General features: G+C 49.7%; 1 non-coding gene across 1 annotated transcript; it reads left to right on the top strand.

The window, feature by feature from the left end:
• The first annotated feature begins 8,474 nt into the window (after positions 1 to 8,474).
• TRNAR-UCG (transfer RNA arginine (anticodon UCG)) lies at positions 8,475 to 8,547 on the top strand. The gene has a single exon. It is a non-coding gene; the product is annotated as a tRNA-Arg (tRNA).
• Positions 8,548 to 17,441: the final 8,894 nt, after the last annotated feature.

The following is a 17,441-nucleotide window of genomic DNA, read 5'->3' as shown; positions in this document are numbered from 1 at the left end:
AGCCTGGCTAGGGTTCGGAAGGTGGCACCGGACCCGGGGCTTGAACTCCATCTGGCCAGGCCCCGAGGGTGCTGGTACCCCTCCGTCCTGCAATCCAGCCGGGGGTCCGGGGCGCCCAGGACGGAGGGTCCACCGGGGCCCGGGGAGGCTCTCCCCAGCCTGGCTAGGGTTCGGAAGGTGGGACCGGACCCGGGGCTTGAACTCCATCTGGCCAGGCCCTGAGGGTGCTGGAGCCCCCTGTCCCGCAGGCCACCAGTGGGTCCGGGCGCTGGGGCTCCACCGGGGCACGGGGAGGCTCTCCCCAGCCTGGCTAGGGTTCGGAAGGTGGGACCGGACCCGGGGCTTGAACTCCATCTGGCCAGGCCCCGAGGGTGCTGGTACCCCTCCGTCCAGCAATCCGGCCGGGGGTCCGGGGCGCCCGGGACGGAGGGTCCACTGGGGGCCCAGGGGAGGCTCTCCCCGGCCCGGCCTAGGGTTTCGGAAAGCCGGGCCCGGGGCCGGGGACCGGGCCCGGGGCTTGAGCCCCGTCCGGCAGGGCCCAGTGGTGCGGGAATCCCCCCTCCGTTCTGCAAGCCGGCCGGGGGTCAGAGGCGCCCGGGACGGAGGGTCCATCAGGGCCCGGGGAGGCCTGAAGCCCCAGAGCCCTGCAGCCCCAGAGACCTGCAGCTCTGCAGCCCCCAGAACCCTGCAGCCCCAGAGCCTTGCAGCTCCGGGGCAGGCAGATTGGCGTCATTTTGGTCCCGGCCATCTGGTCGCCCCTCTCGCCTCGGCCATCTGGTTGCCCTGGAAGTCATGATGAGGTGCCATTCGCCTCCCGGATCCCAGCGAGGGATCCAGGAGGTCGGGTACTTTCGCGCCTTGGGTCCCCTCTGTCACCTCGTGTGCACAGATTGCAAGAAAGGGGGGTAATTTCCCTCCGGATTACTAGGGACAGGGTACGCCCGGACACCCCTCCAAGGCAGGTGGTTCTCTGCTAGGGGGACCAGATGGGCTATGCCTGGGTAACACCTCCCTAGGCCACCCGGGGCTTCCTTCCTCCAGGCCAACGGCTTGTCAAATTGCCCAGGACGGGCTCCATGGCTCTTGGGCAGTCGTCCCCCGGGCGTCCGGGGCTCCATCCCTGCCGACGGCATGGAAAAGTGCCCAGGACGGGCTCCATACGTCCCGGGCAGTCCTCCCCCGGGCGTCCGGGGCACCCATCTCCAGGAGGCCAACAGCATGGCAAAGTACCCGGGACGGGCTCCATGGGTCCCGGGCAGTCCTCCCCCAGGCATCCGGGGCTTCCATCTCCAGGCCAACGGCAGGTCAAAGTGCCCAGGACGGGCTCCATGGGTCCCTGGCAGTCCTCCCCCCCGGGCGTCCGTGGCTCCCTTCCCCAGGCCAACGGCATGTCAAAGTACCCAGGATGGGCTCCACGGGCCCCGGGCGTCCGGGGCTCCCTTCCCCAGGCCAACAGCATGCCAGAGTGCCCAGGACGGGCTCCACGAGTCCTGGGCGTCCGGGGCTCCCTTCCCAGGGACAACGGCTTGTCAGAGTGCCCATGACGGGCTCCACGGGTCCCGGGTATCTGGGACTCCCTTCCCCGGGCCAACGGCATGCCGGAGTTCCCAGGACGGGCTCCACGGGTCCCGGGCGTCCGGGGCTCCCTTCCCCGGTCCGACGGCTTGTCAGAGTGCCCAGGACGGGCTCCACGGTTCCCGGGCGTCCGGGGTTCCCTTCCCCAGGAAAGCGGCATGTCAGAGTGCCCAGGACGAGTTCCACGGGTCCCGGGCAGTCCTCCCCCGGGCGTCCGGGGCTCCCTTCCCCGGGCCGACGGCAGGTCAGAGTGCCCAGGACGGGCTCCACGGGTCCCGGGCAGTCCTCCCCCCGGGCGTCCGGGGCTCCCTTCCCCGGGTCAGCGGCATGTCAGAGTGCCCAGGACGAGTTCCACGGGTCCCGGGCAGTCCTCCCCCGGGCGTCCGGGGCTCCCTTCCCCGGGCCGACGGCAGGTCAGAGTGCCCAGGACGGGCTCCACGGGTCCCGGGCAGTCCTCCCCCCGGGCGTCCGGCGCTCCCTTCTCCAGGCCGATGGCAGGTCAGAGTGACCAGGACGGGCTCCACGGGTCCCGGGCAGTCCTCTCCCGGGCGTACGTGGTTGTCCGACAGATTCTGGCAGATGTGCTTTTACGAACCGGATCGGAATCGGCCCAAATAATAATAATAACAATAATAATAATAATCCACATTTGTAAAGCGCACAATCACCCGTAAGGGTCTCTAGGCGCTAGGGGCCGTCGGGAAGATTTAACAAGCTATTGCCCAGAGTCACATGGTGCTGGGCTAATCTGACTCCGGTGCCGGGGATCGAACCGTGATCCCCAGATTCCGTAGTCAGCCGCCCTAGCCGCGGCGCCAGCTATTGCCCAGAGTCACAAGGTGCTGGGCTAATCAGCCGCCGGTGCCTGGGATCGAACCGTGATCCCCAGATTCCGGAGTCAGCCGCCCTAGCCGCGGCGCCAGCTATTGCCCAGAGTCACATGGTGCTGGGCTAATCTGCGGCCGGTGCCGGGGATGGAACCCTGATCTCTGGGATGCTCGAGGGTTACTACGCACTCTACAAAAACCCTAAATAAATAAATCTCCAGATTCCGGAGTCAGCCGCCCTAGCCGCGGCGCCAGCTATTGCCCAGAGTCACATGGTGCTGGGCTAATCTGCCGCCGGTGCCGGGGATCGAACCGTGATCTCCAGATTCCGGAGTCAGCCGCCGCAGCGCCAGCTATTGCCCAGAGTCACATGGTGCTGGGCTAATCTGCCGCCGGTGCCGGGGATCGAACCGTGATCCCCAGATTCTGGAGTCAGCTGCCCTAGCCGCGGCGCCAGCTATTGCCCAGAGTCACATGGTGCTGGGCTAATCTGCCGCCGGTGCCGGGGATCGAACCGTGGTCACCAGATGGGGATATCCCAAAAATCTGGCATGGATACGAGAAAGAAAAGTACTAAGAAGAATTATAAAGGATTGGCACATTGGCTGCCTTTGCTGATGACACAGATGGCTAATTTGTAAAACACTGGTCTATTAAGTTGCAGAGTGTGGTTGAACCTGGTTAGTAGACTTGGTGCCTGTTTCTGTGTCCTGCTGAAGACGAGGACGGCTTGATACCACTGTCAAAGCCCAGTTTATTAAGAAAAGCATCCATGGAAGAAGAAGTGTTGATTCGAAAATGGTTCTCCTCCAATTTCTCTCCACTTGCTACAAATGCAGAGTATCCATTATAGCACAGAACAGAGTGCTAAAGTCGGGGATGGAAGAGGATGAAAATTGGAAGTTTACTTATGGAGAGAACTGAGAAATATCCTGTATGCAGACACCAGTGTTGGACGATTGAATACATTTAAATAATGCCTCTAGATTGCTTGCATTTATCTGTGCCACAGTGGCCTAATGGATAAGTCACTGGCCTCTTAAGCCAGGGATTGTAGGTTCGAGTCCCATCCAGAGCTATATAAAGCATAAACTGAGCTTTAATCTCATGAAGAAAGAGGTTTAAATGCAAAAATGAAAACAATAGCTTATCGTACTGGTGACATTCTTATTATATAAATTCCAAAAAAGTGATTTAATTGAAAGGAGCTGAAAAAAACCCACAATGGTTTGTAAACCTAAATAACTATAAATAATATATTTTCCAACCTTGCATACCACCTACAGTATAAAAATTAATGCAGCAGGACGCGTGGCCTAATGGATAAGGCGTCTGACTTCGCATCAGAAGATTGAGTGTTCGAGTCCGTTTTTGCCAATTGTCACACAATTCAGGTTTCCATTCAGAATGGAAGCAGGCTCTTCCAATACTCTTATATACATCATGTTCTCATTCCTAATTAATAATGAAGTGGAGTACATACTGCACAGTCATTTAGATTGCATCTTCAGTCTAAAATCGAGTGCATTTAAGTGGCATTAAAAAGTGCTTCTATGTACACGCACTGAATATGTACTAGGTTTGCAGAATTTTGACTTCACAGATTGGGTTTTTAGCTTAAGTGTGTGTAGATGAACTGCAAGGTGTGTAAGTATGTGTTCATGGAGTGCTTCAAGTGTAAAATCTGTATGATTTGTGCAGTTAAAGTGCTAATTTTGCCTACGAGAAAGAAAAGTACTACAGAAGAATTATAAAGGATTGGCACATTGGCTGCCTTTGCTGATGACACAGTTTGCTAATTTGTAAAGCACTGGTCTATTAAGTTGCAGAGTGTGGTTGAACTTGGTTAGTAGACTTGGTGCCTGTTTCTGTGTCCTGCTGAAGACAAGGACGGCTTGATACCACTGTCAAAGCCCAGTTTATTGAGAAAAGCATCCATGGAAGAAGAAGTGTTGATTCGAAAATGGTTCTCCTCCAATTTCTCTCCACTTGCTAGAAATACAGAGTCTCCATTTTAGCACAGAACAGAGTGTTAAAGTCGGGGATGGAAGAGGATGAAAATGGGAAGTTTACTTATGGAGAGAACTGAGAAATATCCTGTATGCAGACACCAGTGTTGGACGATTGAATACATTTAAATAATGCCTCTAGAATGCTTGCATTAATCTGTGCCTCAGTGGCCTAATGGATAAGTCACTGGCCTCTTAAGCCAGGGATTGTGGGTTCGAGTCCCATCTGAGGTGCAAACCAATGTCCACTCTAACTTTTCCAGAAAAATAAATATATTTATTACATGCGCTTCCTCTCAGAAGCTTATGAGGTATTAGGAACTTTGAAATGGTACCATTTTACTTCTGTACTCTTCAGAGTCATGTTGATGTTCTGAAACTACAAAGTAGATTTTTAAACACCTATCTTTGTCAGATGCATTTTTGACCCGGCAGAAGATATTCCTTTGGAAAAAATTATTTGAATTGGATTGGTGTAACTGTTGTTTCTAGAGGTGGTGAAAGGCTTTCAGCTACTTAAATAGGGCAAGTCAGGATTCATGAAACGTATACAACCTTTGAGTGTGTGTAAATTGGAATATCCAGGAAGGAGCAGTTTGTACTACTTTTAAAACAGTTTCTCTCCATTTCTGGAAACATCCAGAGCTTTATAAAGCATAAACTGAGCTTTAATCTCATGAAGAAAGAGGTTTAAATGCAAAAATGAAAACAATAGCTTATCGTACTGGTGACATTCTCATTATATAAATTCCAAAAAAGTGATTTAATTGAAAGGAGCTGAAAAAACCCCACAATGGTTTGTAAACCTAAATAACTATAAATAATATATTTTCCAACCTTGCATACCACCTACAGTATAAAAATAAATGCAGCAGGACACATGACCGCGTGGCCTAATGGATAAGGCGTCTGACTTCGGATCAGAAGATTGAGGGTTCGAGTCCGTTTTTGCCAATTGTCACACAATTCAGGTTTCCATTCAGAATGGAAGCAGGCTCTTCCAATACTCTTATAGACATCATGTTCTCATTCCTAATTAATAATAAAGTGGAGTACATACTGCACAGTCATTTAGATTGCATCTTCAGTCTAATATCGAGTGCATTTAAGTGGCATTAAAAAGTGCTTCTATGTACACGCACTGAATATGTACTAGGTTTGCAGAATTTTGACTTCACAGATTGGGTTTTGTAGCTTAAGTGTGTGTAGATGAACTGCAAGGTGTGTAAGTATGTGTTCATGGAGTGATTCAAGTGTAAAATCTGTATGATATGTGCAGTTAAAGTGCTACTTTTGCCTACGAGAAAGAAAAGTACTACAGAAGAATTATAAAGGATTGGCACATTGGCTGCCTTTGCTGATGACACAGTTTGCTAATTTGTAAAGCACTGGTCTATTAAGTTGCAGAGTGTGGTTGAACTTGGTTAGTAGACTTGGTGCCTGTTTCTGTGTCCTGCTGAAGACAAGGACGGCTTGATACCACTGTCAAAGCCCAGTTTATTGAGAAAAGCATCCATGGAAGAAGAAGTGTTGATTCGAAAATGGTTCTCCTCCAATTTCTCTCCACTTGCTAGAAATACAGAGTCTCCATTTTAGCACAGAACAGAGTGTTAAAGTCGGGGATGGAAGAGGATGAAAATGGGAAGTTTACTTATGGAGAGAACTGAGAAATATCCTGTATGCAGACACCAGTGTTGGACGATTGAATACATTTAAATAATGCCTCTATATTGCTTGCATTTATCTGTGCCTCAGTGGCCTAATGGATAAGTCACTGGCCTCTTAAGCAAGGGATTGTAGGTTCGAGTCCCATCTGAGGTGCAAACCAATGTCCACTCTTACTTTTCCAGAAAAATAAATATATTTATTACATGCTTCCTCTCAGAAGCTTATGAGGTATTAGGAACTTTGAAATGGTACCATTTTACTTCTGTACTCTTCAGAGTCATGTTGATGTTCTGAAACTACAAAGTAGATTTTTAAACACCTATCTTTGTCAGATGCATTTTTGACCCGGCAGAAGATATTCCTTTGGAAAAAATGATTTGAATTGGATTGGTGTAACTGTTGTTTCTAGAGGTGGTGAAAGGCTTTCAGCTACTTGAATAGGGCAAGTCAGGATTCATGAAATGTATACAACCTTTGAGTGTGTGTAAATTGGAATATCCAGGAAGGAGCAGTTTGTACTACTTTCAAAACAGTTTCTCTCCACTTCTGGAAATATCCAGAGCTGTATAAAGCATAAACTGAGCTTTAATCTCATGAAAAAAGAGGTTTAAATGCAAAAATGAAAACAATAGCTTATCGTACTGGTGACATTCTCATTATATAAATTCCAAAAAAGTGATTTAATTGAAAGGAGCTGAAAAAAAACCACAATGGTTTGTAAACCTAAATAACTATAAATAATATATTTTCCAACCTTGCATACCACCTACAGTATAAAAATAAATGCAACTGGACACATGACCACGTGGCCTAATGGATAAGGCGTCTGACTTTGGATCAGAAGATTGAGTGTTCGAGTTCCTTTGCTGGTCAGATTTTGCCAATGGTCACACAATTCAGGTTTCCATTCAGAATGGAAGCAGGCTCTTCCAATACTCTTATAGACATCATGTTCTCATTCCTAATTAATAATAAAGTGGAGTACATACTGCACAGTCATTTATATTGCATCTTCAGTCTAAAATCTAGTGCATTTAAGTGGCATTAAAAAGTGCTTCTATGTACATGTACTGAATATGTACTAGGTTTGCAGAATTTTGACTTGACAGAATGGGTTTTAGCCTAAGTGTGTGTAGATGAACTGCAAGGTGTGCAAGTATGTGTTCATGTAGTGCTTCAAGTGTAAAATCTGTATGATTTGTGCAGTTAAAGTGCTAATTTTGCCTACGAGAAAGAAAAGTACTAAGAAGAATTATAAAGGATTGGCACATTGGCTGCCTTTGCTGATGACACAGATGGCTAATTTGTAAAGCACTGGTCTATTAAGTTGCAGAGTGTGGGTGAACTTGGTTAGTAGACTTGGTGCCTGTTTCTGTGTCCTGCTGAAGACAAGGACGGCTTGATACCACTGTCAAAGCCCAGTTTATTGAGAAAAGCATCCATGGAAGAAGAAGTGTTGATTCGAAAATGGTTCTCCTCCAATTTCTCTCCACTTGCTAGAAATACAGAGTCTCCATTTTAGCGTAGAACAGAGTGTTAAAGTCGGGGATGGAAGAGGATGAAAATGGGAAGTTTACTTATGGAGAGAACTGAGAAATATCCTGTATGCAGACACCAGTGTTGGACGATTGAATACATTTAAATAATGCCTCTAGAATGCTCGCATTTATCTGTGCCTCAGTGGCCTAATGGATAAGTCACTGGCCTCTTCAGCCAGGGATTGTGGGTTCGAGTCCCATCTGAGGTGCAAACCAATGTCCATTCTAACTTTTCCAGAAAAATAAATTTATTTATTACATGCGCTTCCTCTCAGAAGCTTATGAGGTATTAGGAACTTTGAAATGGTACCATTTTACTTCTGTACTCTTCAGAGTCATGTTGATGTTCTGAAACTACAAAGTAGATTTTTAAACACCTATCTTTGTCAGATGCATTTTTGACCCGGCAGAAGATATTCCTTTGGAAAAAATTATTTGAATAGGATTGGTGTAACTGTTGTTCCTAGAGGTGGTGAAAGGCTTTCAGCTACTTGAATAGGGCAAGTCAGGATTCATGAAATGTATACAACCTTTGAGTGTGTGTAAATTGGAATATCCAGGAAGGAGCAGTTTGTACTACTTTCAAAACCGTTTTTCTCCACTTCTGGAAACATCCAGAGCTGTATAAAGCATAAACTGAGCTTTAATCTCATGAAGAAAGAGGTTTAAATGCAAAAATGAAAACAATAGCTTATCGTACTGGTGACATTCTCATTATATAAATTCCAAAAAAGTGACTTAATTGAAAGGAGCTGAAAAAAACCCACAATGGTTTGTAAACCTAAATAACTATAAATAATATATTTTCCAACCTTGCATACCACCTACAGTATAAAAATAAATGCAGCAGGACACATGACCGCGTGGCCTAATGGATAAGGCATCTGACTTCGGATCAGAAGATTGAGGATTCGAGTCCCTTCGTGGTCAGATTTTGCCAATGGTCACACAATTCAGGTTTCCATTCAGAATGGAAGCAGGCTCTTCCAATACTCTTATAGACATCATGTTCTCATTCCTAATTAATAATAAAGTGGAGTACATACTGCACAGTCATTTAGATTGCATCTTCAGTCTAAAATCTAGTGCATTTAAGTGGCATTAAAAAGTGCTTCTATGTACATGTACTGAATATGTACTAGGTTTGCAGAATTTTGACTTGACAGAATGGGTTTTAGCTTAAGTGTGTGAATATGAACTGCAAGGTGTGTAAGTATGTGTTCATGTAGTGCTTCAAGTGTAAAATATGTATGATTTGTGCAGTTAAAGTGCTAATTTTGCCTACGAGAAAGAAAAGTACTAAGAAGAATTATAAAGGATTGGCACATTGGCTGCCTTTGCTGATGACACAGTTTGCTAATTTGTAAAGCACTGGTCTATTAAGTTGCAGAGTGTAGTTGAACTTAGTTAGTAGACTTGGTGCCTGTAGGAAGGTTGACCCCTGACTATGGTTGCCCCCAACTTTTTGCCTGGTGTTTTGCTGGTTTTCTGACTTAGTTGACCTGAGGCCCTGCTGTTCAGGACCTCAGGCCCACTGCTCTCTCTGTAAAATGGATTCCATGTACCTTAGGTACATATCTAAATTGGATACTGAGTCACCTTATCAGTCCCTGTACTGTGTACCTTAGGTACCCAGGGCCTAGGTGTACCCAGGGCCTACCAGGGGCTGCAGCATGTATTATGCCACCCCTGGATGGCCATCCAAATCTGACACAACTGGCTGCACGACAGCTGGGGCAAGGTGGTGTACTCACCCTTTGCTTTAGATATAGTATACCTATATCTAACCCTAAAATGGACACACAGATCTCCTATCAGTCACTCCTATGGCAGGCCTTAACAATCCTGAAGGCAGAGTGCTTGGAATCGTGTGAGATGGTGCTCTGGCATGAGCTGAGCCTGTCTGCGGCTTTCGGGATCTATCCCTTAGCCGTTTCCATGATATCGCATACCATATACTCTTAAGTGCATTATAATCCTCGCGGTTATGTGCCAACTCTGGTATCGCTTTATCAAAACATGTCGAGTAAGGTGTCATACGAATTGGAATACTAACCCCTCGCCAATTCTGGCGACGGGGTTAGCATTCCACCCTTCTAGAGGGATACGACATGCCTGTAACCTATAACCCGGTTAAAAGTCAGACAGAGCCTTAGCATCCACAAAATGGATGCTGCCACCGAGACACAAGTCTGCCCTCCTGCTGCTGGGAGTCCTCCCAGAGCAGGAGATAAGGACAAAGGGTTTCCTGCCAGGGGCGGTGCCAGCACCGTCCCAGACAGGGTTTTGTGTATTGTAGGTAGGCAGGGCTTTAGAGGAAGGTGACTGCAAGTAGCACCCCGGTGCTCACTGTGCATAGGCCGGCTTGAACCAGTTCCAGGGTCACTCCAGACCCTGTGCTGGGGAAAAGCCCGCCAAGGAAGTGGGTGTAACCACCCCCCTCCTAGTCCCACCCATAGGGCAGGACTTAGTCGCGTGCCAGCCCCTTTTTACAGGATAAAGGTAGAGACTGGCCCCCTTCCAAATCAGATCATCTTTGAATCCTGAAACTACTTTCTGCGAAAGGAACTCAAGACTTCTTCCTAAGATTTCTCCCTTGTGACTAAGGAGTAGTCACCCTGCACCCGCAGGCACCATCTACAGAACACTGCGGTCTGCTGCACGTCCTTCCTCCGGAATCCGACTGCCCAGCTCGACGAGACCCGGCTTCCCTGGCACCTCTGACCTCTACCCACCTCTACAGCACAGCTGAGAACCGTGGGTGCGACGAGACCTCGAGGGACCGGCCATCGCCAAGACTGCACGACTTCTGCACAGCAAGCCCGCCGAGTATTCCACTGGTGAGTGCTTTGGGGTCCGAGAAGCCCCGACTCTGAGCAGCTCCAGCTCCGAAGTGCAGCCCCCCAGCATCTCCACGATCTGCGTGGGGCCCTTCTGCTTTCCGCTGCTCACCGCGTTGTTTGGCTACTAGCCCGTTGGCTTGTGGCCTTCCTGACGACGCCCGACGACATTTCTGCTGCTGGTCTGGTTGCTCCAGACTGGCCCTTGCTCCCTCCCAGAAGAGGAGCACCCCGGACCCTCCTGGTCCACTCAAGACGCCATTTTGAGTCCACCGCGTGGGCTTGAATTAGCCAAGGCTTGTTGCCCAATCCTGGGTAACTTCGACGCCAACGACTTCATCCTTCGTGGGACAGCTCGCACCTCCATCCTGGTCGCCGACAACGCCTCCTGGTCCGAGAGACTGCAGAGCCCAGCAGCGCCCACTCACCTGACTGCGGTGACTTCGCCCGGTGCCATCCTGGTGCCCACTTAATCACTGGCTAGTGATTCAAGAACTTGGTCCCCTCTGCTTTCAGGTTTCTTCTTCCTTGATCCAGGCTTGGATCCATCGAACTTTCCTTCACTGGTCGCCTGCCAGCAACTTCTTCCTTCCAGGCTCCCGGTCCGGCAACGAGATCCCCGACGTCTTTTCAGGCCTATGCAGCTGCAGCCCCTGGGCTAGGTAACTTCGGCACTCCGGTGTCCCAGCATAGCCTCACTATCCAAGGGTCAGGATCCACTGTCGTTTTCTTCCTACCAGGTCGGGTTCGCCCGTGAACACTAACTTTGCCTTTACTAGCCTCCATAGACTTTGTCCCGCATCCCGCGTGAGAGTGCACACTCTGCACCCGAGTCCCCTGGGCCTCCTAGTAGTAATCTAACGATTCCCTAGTCCAGTCCTAGCGATTCCAAAGCCTATTAGAACTGTTACTTACCTGCTAGTAATTCGCATTCCACTTTTAGCGTATATGGTTTTTCGTGCCCCTCGGGCGTTTGTGTAACGTGCTAACTTAAAAGTATTTTCGTAAGAGTTTTGTTGTGTGCTTAGCACCCTGTCCTCATAAAGAGTACAGGGTTGTTGTGATTCTAATAAATACATTGTTTATTTTCATAACACTTGTGTGGTGTCCTTTCACTGGGTGTTCAAGGGGTAATGTGATGGTAAAACAGCTGGCTTAACACGCCCTCTAGAGTCTTAGCCTTAGACTGCTCGTATCCATGCTACTAGGATAGCTGGTCTATAAGGTTGACTTACAACCAATCATCAATAAGGGTTGTTTGGACTGATATATAGTGATCACTAGAATAGTGAGCACTGCACATCAGGCCAACTTCTCACATTGGTGAGCAGCGGTTGGGATTTGAGCTTGCTGTTGTTTTACCACACATGCCCTAAGAATATCTTGTGAAAGATCACATAAGTACTAAAGGTACATATAACTTAGCTTAGAATACTCTGAGTTCTACTGAACCAGCTGTTGTAGCTCCTAGGGCCTAGCACACCCTAAACTACAACTCTAGCAAGGGATCAGTAGGCAAACATATAGTGTAGGTAAGTGCACCACTTACACCTCACTAGAAAAGCATGTCGACTCAGGGGGACTCTGCTGAGACTCCCTTGGTCAGTGTTGACCCTCCACAGGTCACTTCAAGATATGCAGCTCTCAATTTTCAGGAGATGAGGCAACTCTGTGTCTCCAGGAAACTGAAACAGGGGTCTAACCCCACCCTACCCTTTCTGATAGGTCTCTTAGAGACATATGATGCCAGAAAGCTCTCTCAGTTACATGAGAGCATGCCAGCCTTAGAGGGAACCTCTGGGGATCCAGACCTCCCCAACACTGATTCAGCAGTTGAGGAGGAGGATGAGGAGGTACTCTCTGGGGATGAGGTAGACAAGGGTCTTGAGGTAGTCAGAAGGCTAACTAGGACCAACTTAGACTTACTTGGGCTAGGATCTGGGGGCCCCCCAGTACTAACCCGAAGTGGGCCTAACCTTGGAGTTAGGAGAGATAGATCTCTTTCTAGGGACTCCAATAGATCTCTGCACTCTAATGCCTCTTCTCAGGGGAGAAGGAATCCTCCACAGAGGAGATTTACTTCCCCTCAGAGAAAGGAGCATGAAGCTAGGATGAGACAAGCTGAACTGAGGATTGAAAGGGAAGAAATTGCCCTGGCCAAAGAGAAGCTTGCCCTGGCAAGAGAGCAGCAGATGAGTGGGCTAGCTCCCACTGGTGGCAGCAATCTCCCAAGAGATAGAGAGAAGGGTTTAGATACTAAACACCTGACTAAAATAGTGCCCCCCTTTAAGCAAGGGGATGACATCCAGAAATGGATGGCTGCTCTGGAGAGGGCCTGCACTGTGCAGTGCATTCCCCAGAGTCAGTGGGCAGCTATACTGTGGCTCTCCTTTGATGGTAAAGGTAGAGATAAGCTCCTCACTACAAGAGTGGAGGATGCTAACAATTACCAGGTCCTGAAAAATGCACTGGTTGATGGGTTTGGTTTAACCACTGAGCAGTACAGGTTGCTGTTCAGAGACACCCAGAAAACTCAGTCTCAGGACTGGTCAGACTTTGTTGATTGTGCCACTAAGGCTTTGGAAGGCTGGCTACTGGGTAGTAAGGTTACTGATTTCAAGGGATTGTATAATCTAATTATGAGAGAGCAAGTCTTAAATAATTGTCAGAACCAGTTATTACACCAGCACCTGGTAGACTCTGATCTGACCTCTCCACAAGAATTGGGTAAGAGGGCAGACAAATGGGTCAGAACCAGGATTAGGCCCAAGAACCAAGGTGGTGACCAGAAAAAGGAATCAACCAAGCCTCAAGAGAAGGGTGGGAATAAATCTACAGATCAAACCACATCAGGGCCCCAAAAATCCTCTGAGGGGGGTGGGTCCCAGAATCCTTCCAACAACCAGAAGAAACCTTATTGTTATCCCTGTAAACAGGTGGGTCATTTAAAAACTGACAGCAGTTGCCCCAAGAATAACAATAAGGAAAACATACCCCCAAGTAACATTCCCAAACCTCCTGTTACTACTAGTAGTAATCCCCCAGGTGGTGGGAGTGCCCCCAAGAATTTGGGTGCATTCACTTTGGGAGTTCCTGGGGACTCTGGCCTAACCAGGTCCCCAAACTTAGATACTCTTGTCTGTGAGACTGGCATGGGGTTTGCCAACTTCACAACTTGTCCCAACACTTTGGGCAAGTACAGACAGGAGCCCCTCATCAATGGTATAAAAGTTGAGGCCTATAGAGATACAGGGGCTAGCATCACTATGGTGACTGAGAGTCTAGTCCCCTCAAGGCAACTTTTACCTGGTGCCACATACCAGGTGACCAATATTGATGGAGTACAGAGAGATCATCCCATGGCAGTGGTCAATCTCAGCTGGGGAGGTGTCACTGGCCACAAGAGAGTGGCAGTGTCACCAAACTTGCCTGTTGATTGCCTACTGGGGAATGATTTAGAGCTCTCAGCCTGGGCTGAAGTAGAGCAAGAAACCCATTCTAGAATGGTAAACATCCATGGTAAGGTTAGTGGGGCAGTGGTAGCCACAGCCCCAGTCCAAGATATCCTCCCTGAACAGGTCAGGAGGGTTGTGCCAGTCACAACCCAATCTCAGACAACTTCCTTCCCAGAACAGGTTGTCAAGGCTGTGATGGTCACAGCCCACACCCAAACTGAGCCCCCTCCTGAAAAGGTTGGGAGAGTTGTGATGGCCACAGCTCAAACTCAGACAGATGACAGTGTTGTGAAGCCTGAAACTATGGATCACTCCACTCAGACAGAGAGTATTGAGGAGGAAGAGAAATCTCCCTCCCACCAGACTTTAGGAAAGGATCAGCCTCCTCAGGGAACTGATCTGACCCCTTGTGAAGAAACTGCCACAGAGGTAGTCAGGCCTAGCCTGGCAGAACCCCTGATGTCAGTGGACCCTACCAAGGTGGGACCCAGTCTGGAGCAGGTAACCTGCCCCTCTCTACCCTGCCTCAGTCAGCCCAGGGCTGTAGAGGTCAGGGAGGCCAGTGTTGGACCCCAAAGGGCCCCCTGTCCAAAAGAATTTCCCAATCAGCAGATTAAGGGCACTGAAGCTAGTAGTCCTAGCCAAGTGAAAATAAAACATACTCCTGAGGGATCCCCCTTAAAATTAGTTAGGGACCTCCCACAGATGGACACTGTTGGGCACAGCCAAACTTGGGACCTGAGGGCCCCAGACCTGACCTGTCCCTCCAGTAAGCCAAACAGAGGGACCCAACCTCCAGCTGTAGGTAGCCAGAGGTTGACCCTGAGAGCCCAAAACAACTCAGTCTTGGAAAGAAAGGCCTATATGGTGGAAAATGATTGGAGGAAGCTGAGCCCAAAATTAGTGGAGCCTCACTTCAGTACTCCATTTCAGCACCAGCCTTTTTCTTTGACAAAACACACCACAGGTAGAGATTCCCTATGGTGGAGACCCTCAGACACCCTTAGGGTGAGGGATTGCTTAGTGGACCATGACATAGGGGGTAACCATGCCAGTGCTGGTACTTCCTTAAATGGCCACTTAGGCAATATAGGCTTACCTGGACAAGGATAGCCTTATCTCCTTTCGTTTGGGGGGGGGTTATGTAGGAAGGTTGACCCCTGACTATGGTTGCCCCCAACTTTTTGCCTGGTGTTTTGCTGGTTTTCTGACTTAGTTGACCTGAGGCCCTGCTGTTCAGGACCTCAGGCCCACTGCTCTCTCTGTAAAATGGATTCCATGTACCTTAGGTACATATCTAAATTGGATACTGAGTCACCTTATCAGTCCCTGTACTGTGTACCTTAGGTACCCAGGGCCTAGGTGTACCCAGGGCCTACCAGGGGCTGCAGCATGTATTATGCCACCCCTGGATGGCCATCCAAATCTGACACAACTGGCTGCACGACAGCTGGGGCAAGGTGGTGTACTCACCCTTTGCTTTAGATATAGTATACCTATATCTAACCCTAAAATGGACACACAGATCTCCTATCAGTCACTCCTATGGCAGGCCTTAACAATCCTGAAGGCAGAGTGCTTGGAATCGTGTGAGATGGTGCTCTGGCATGAGCTGAGCCTGTCTGCGGCTTTCGGGATCTATCCCTTAGCCGTTTCCATGATATCGCATACCATATACTCTTAAGTGCATTATAATCCTCGCGGTTATGTGCCAACTCTGGTATCGCTTTATCAAAACATGTCGAGTAAGGTGTCATACGAATTGGAATACTAACCCCTCGCCAATTCTGGCGACGGGGTTAGCATTCCACCCTTCTAGAGGGACACGACATGCCTGTAACCTATAACCCGGTTAAAAGTCAGACAGAGCCTTAGCATCCACAAAATGGATGCTGCCACCGAGACACAAGTCTGCCCTCCTGCTGCTGGGAGTCCTCCCAGAGCAGGAGATAAGGACAAAGGGTTTCCTGCCAGGGGCGGTGCCAGCACCGTCCCAGACAGGGTTTTGTGTATTGTAGGTAGGCAGGGCTTTAGAGGAAGGTGACTGCAAGTAGCACCCCGGTGCTCACTGTGCATAGGCCGGCTTGAACCAGTTCCAGGGTCACTCCAGACCCTGTGCTGGGGAAAAGCCCGCCAAGGAAGTGGGTGTAACCACCCCCCTCCTAGTCCCACCCATAGGGCAGGACTTAGTCGCGTGCCAGCCCCTTTTTACAGGATAAAGGTAGAGACTGGCCCCCTTCCAAATCAGATCATCTTTGAATCCTGAAACTACTTTCTGCGAAAGGAACTCAAGACTTCTTCCTAAGATTTCTCCCTTGTGACTAAGGAGTAGTCACCCTGCACCCGCAGGCACCATCTACAGAACACTGCGGTCTGCTGCACGTCCTTCCTCCGGAATCCGACTGCCCAGCTCGACGAGACCCGGCTTCCCTGGCACCTCTGACCTCTACCCACCTCTACAGCACAGCTGAGAACCGTGGGTGCGACGAGACCTCGAGGGACCGGCCATCGCCAAGACTGCACGACTTCTGCACAGCAAGCCCGCCGAGTATTCCACTGGTGAGTGCTTTGGGGTCCGAGAAGCCCCGACTCTGAGCAGCTCCAGCTCCGAAGTGCAGCCCCCCAGCATCTCCACGATCTGCGTGGGGCCCTTCTGCTTTCCGCTGCTCACCGCGTTGTTTGGCTACTAGCCCGTTGGCTTGTGGCCTTCCTGACGACGCCCGACGACATTTCTGCTGCTGGTCTGGTTGCTCCAGACTGGCCCTTGCTCCCTCCCAGTAGAGGAGCACCCCGGACCCTCCTGGTCCACTCAAGACGCCATTTTGAGTCCACCGCGTGGGCTTGAATTAGCCAAGGCTTGTTGCCCAATCCTGGGTAACTTCGACGCCAACGACTTCATCCTTCGTGGGACAGCTCGCACCTCCATCCTGGTCGCCGACAACGCCTCCTGGTCCGAGAGACTGCAGAGCCCAGCAGCGCCCACTCACCTGACTGCGGTGACTTCGCCCGGTGCCATCCTGGTGCCCACTTAATCACTGGCTAGTGATTCAAGAACTTGGTCCCCTCTGCTTTCAGGTTTCTTCTTCCTTGATCCAGGCTTGGATCCATCGAACTTTCCTTCACTGGTCGCCTGCCAGCAACTTCTTCCTTCCAGGCTCCCGGTCCGGCAACGAGATCCCCGACGTCTTTTCAGGCCTATGCAGCTGCAGCCCCTGGGCTAGGTAACTTCGGCACTCCGGTGTCCCAGCATAGCCTCACTATCCAAGGGTCAGGATCCACTGTCGTTTTCTTCCTACCAGGTCGGGTTCGCCCGTGAACACTAACTTTGCCTTTACTAGCCTCCATAGACTTTGTCCCGCATCCCGCGTGAGAGTGCACACTCTGCACCCGAGTCCCCTGGGCCTCCTAGTAGTAATCTAACGATTCCCTAGTCCAGTCCTAGCGATTCCAAAGCCTATTAGAACTGTTACTTACCTGCTAGTAATTCGCATTCCACTTTTAGCGTATATGGTTTTTCGTGCCCCTCGGG

Source organism: Lissotriton helveticus, chromosome 5_1 (genome assembly GCF_964261635.1).
Source record: "Lissotriton helveticus chromosome 5_1, aLisHel1.1, whole genome shotgun sequence".
NCBI classification, from domain to species: Eukaryota; Metazoa; Chordata; class Amphibia; order Caudata; family Salamandridae; genus Lissotriton; species Lissotriton helveticus.
The sequence above is the reverse complement of the archived record's forward strand: the minus strand, read 5'-3'. Positions and strand labels throughout refer to the sequence as shown.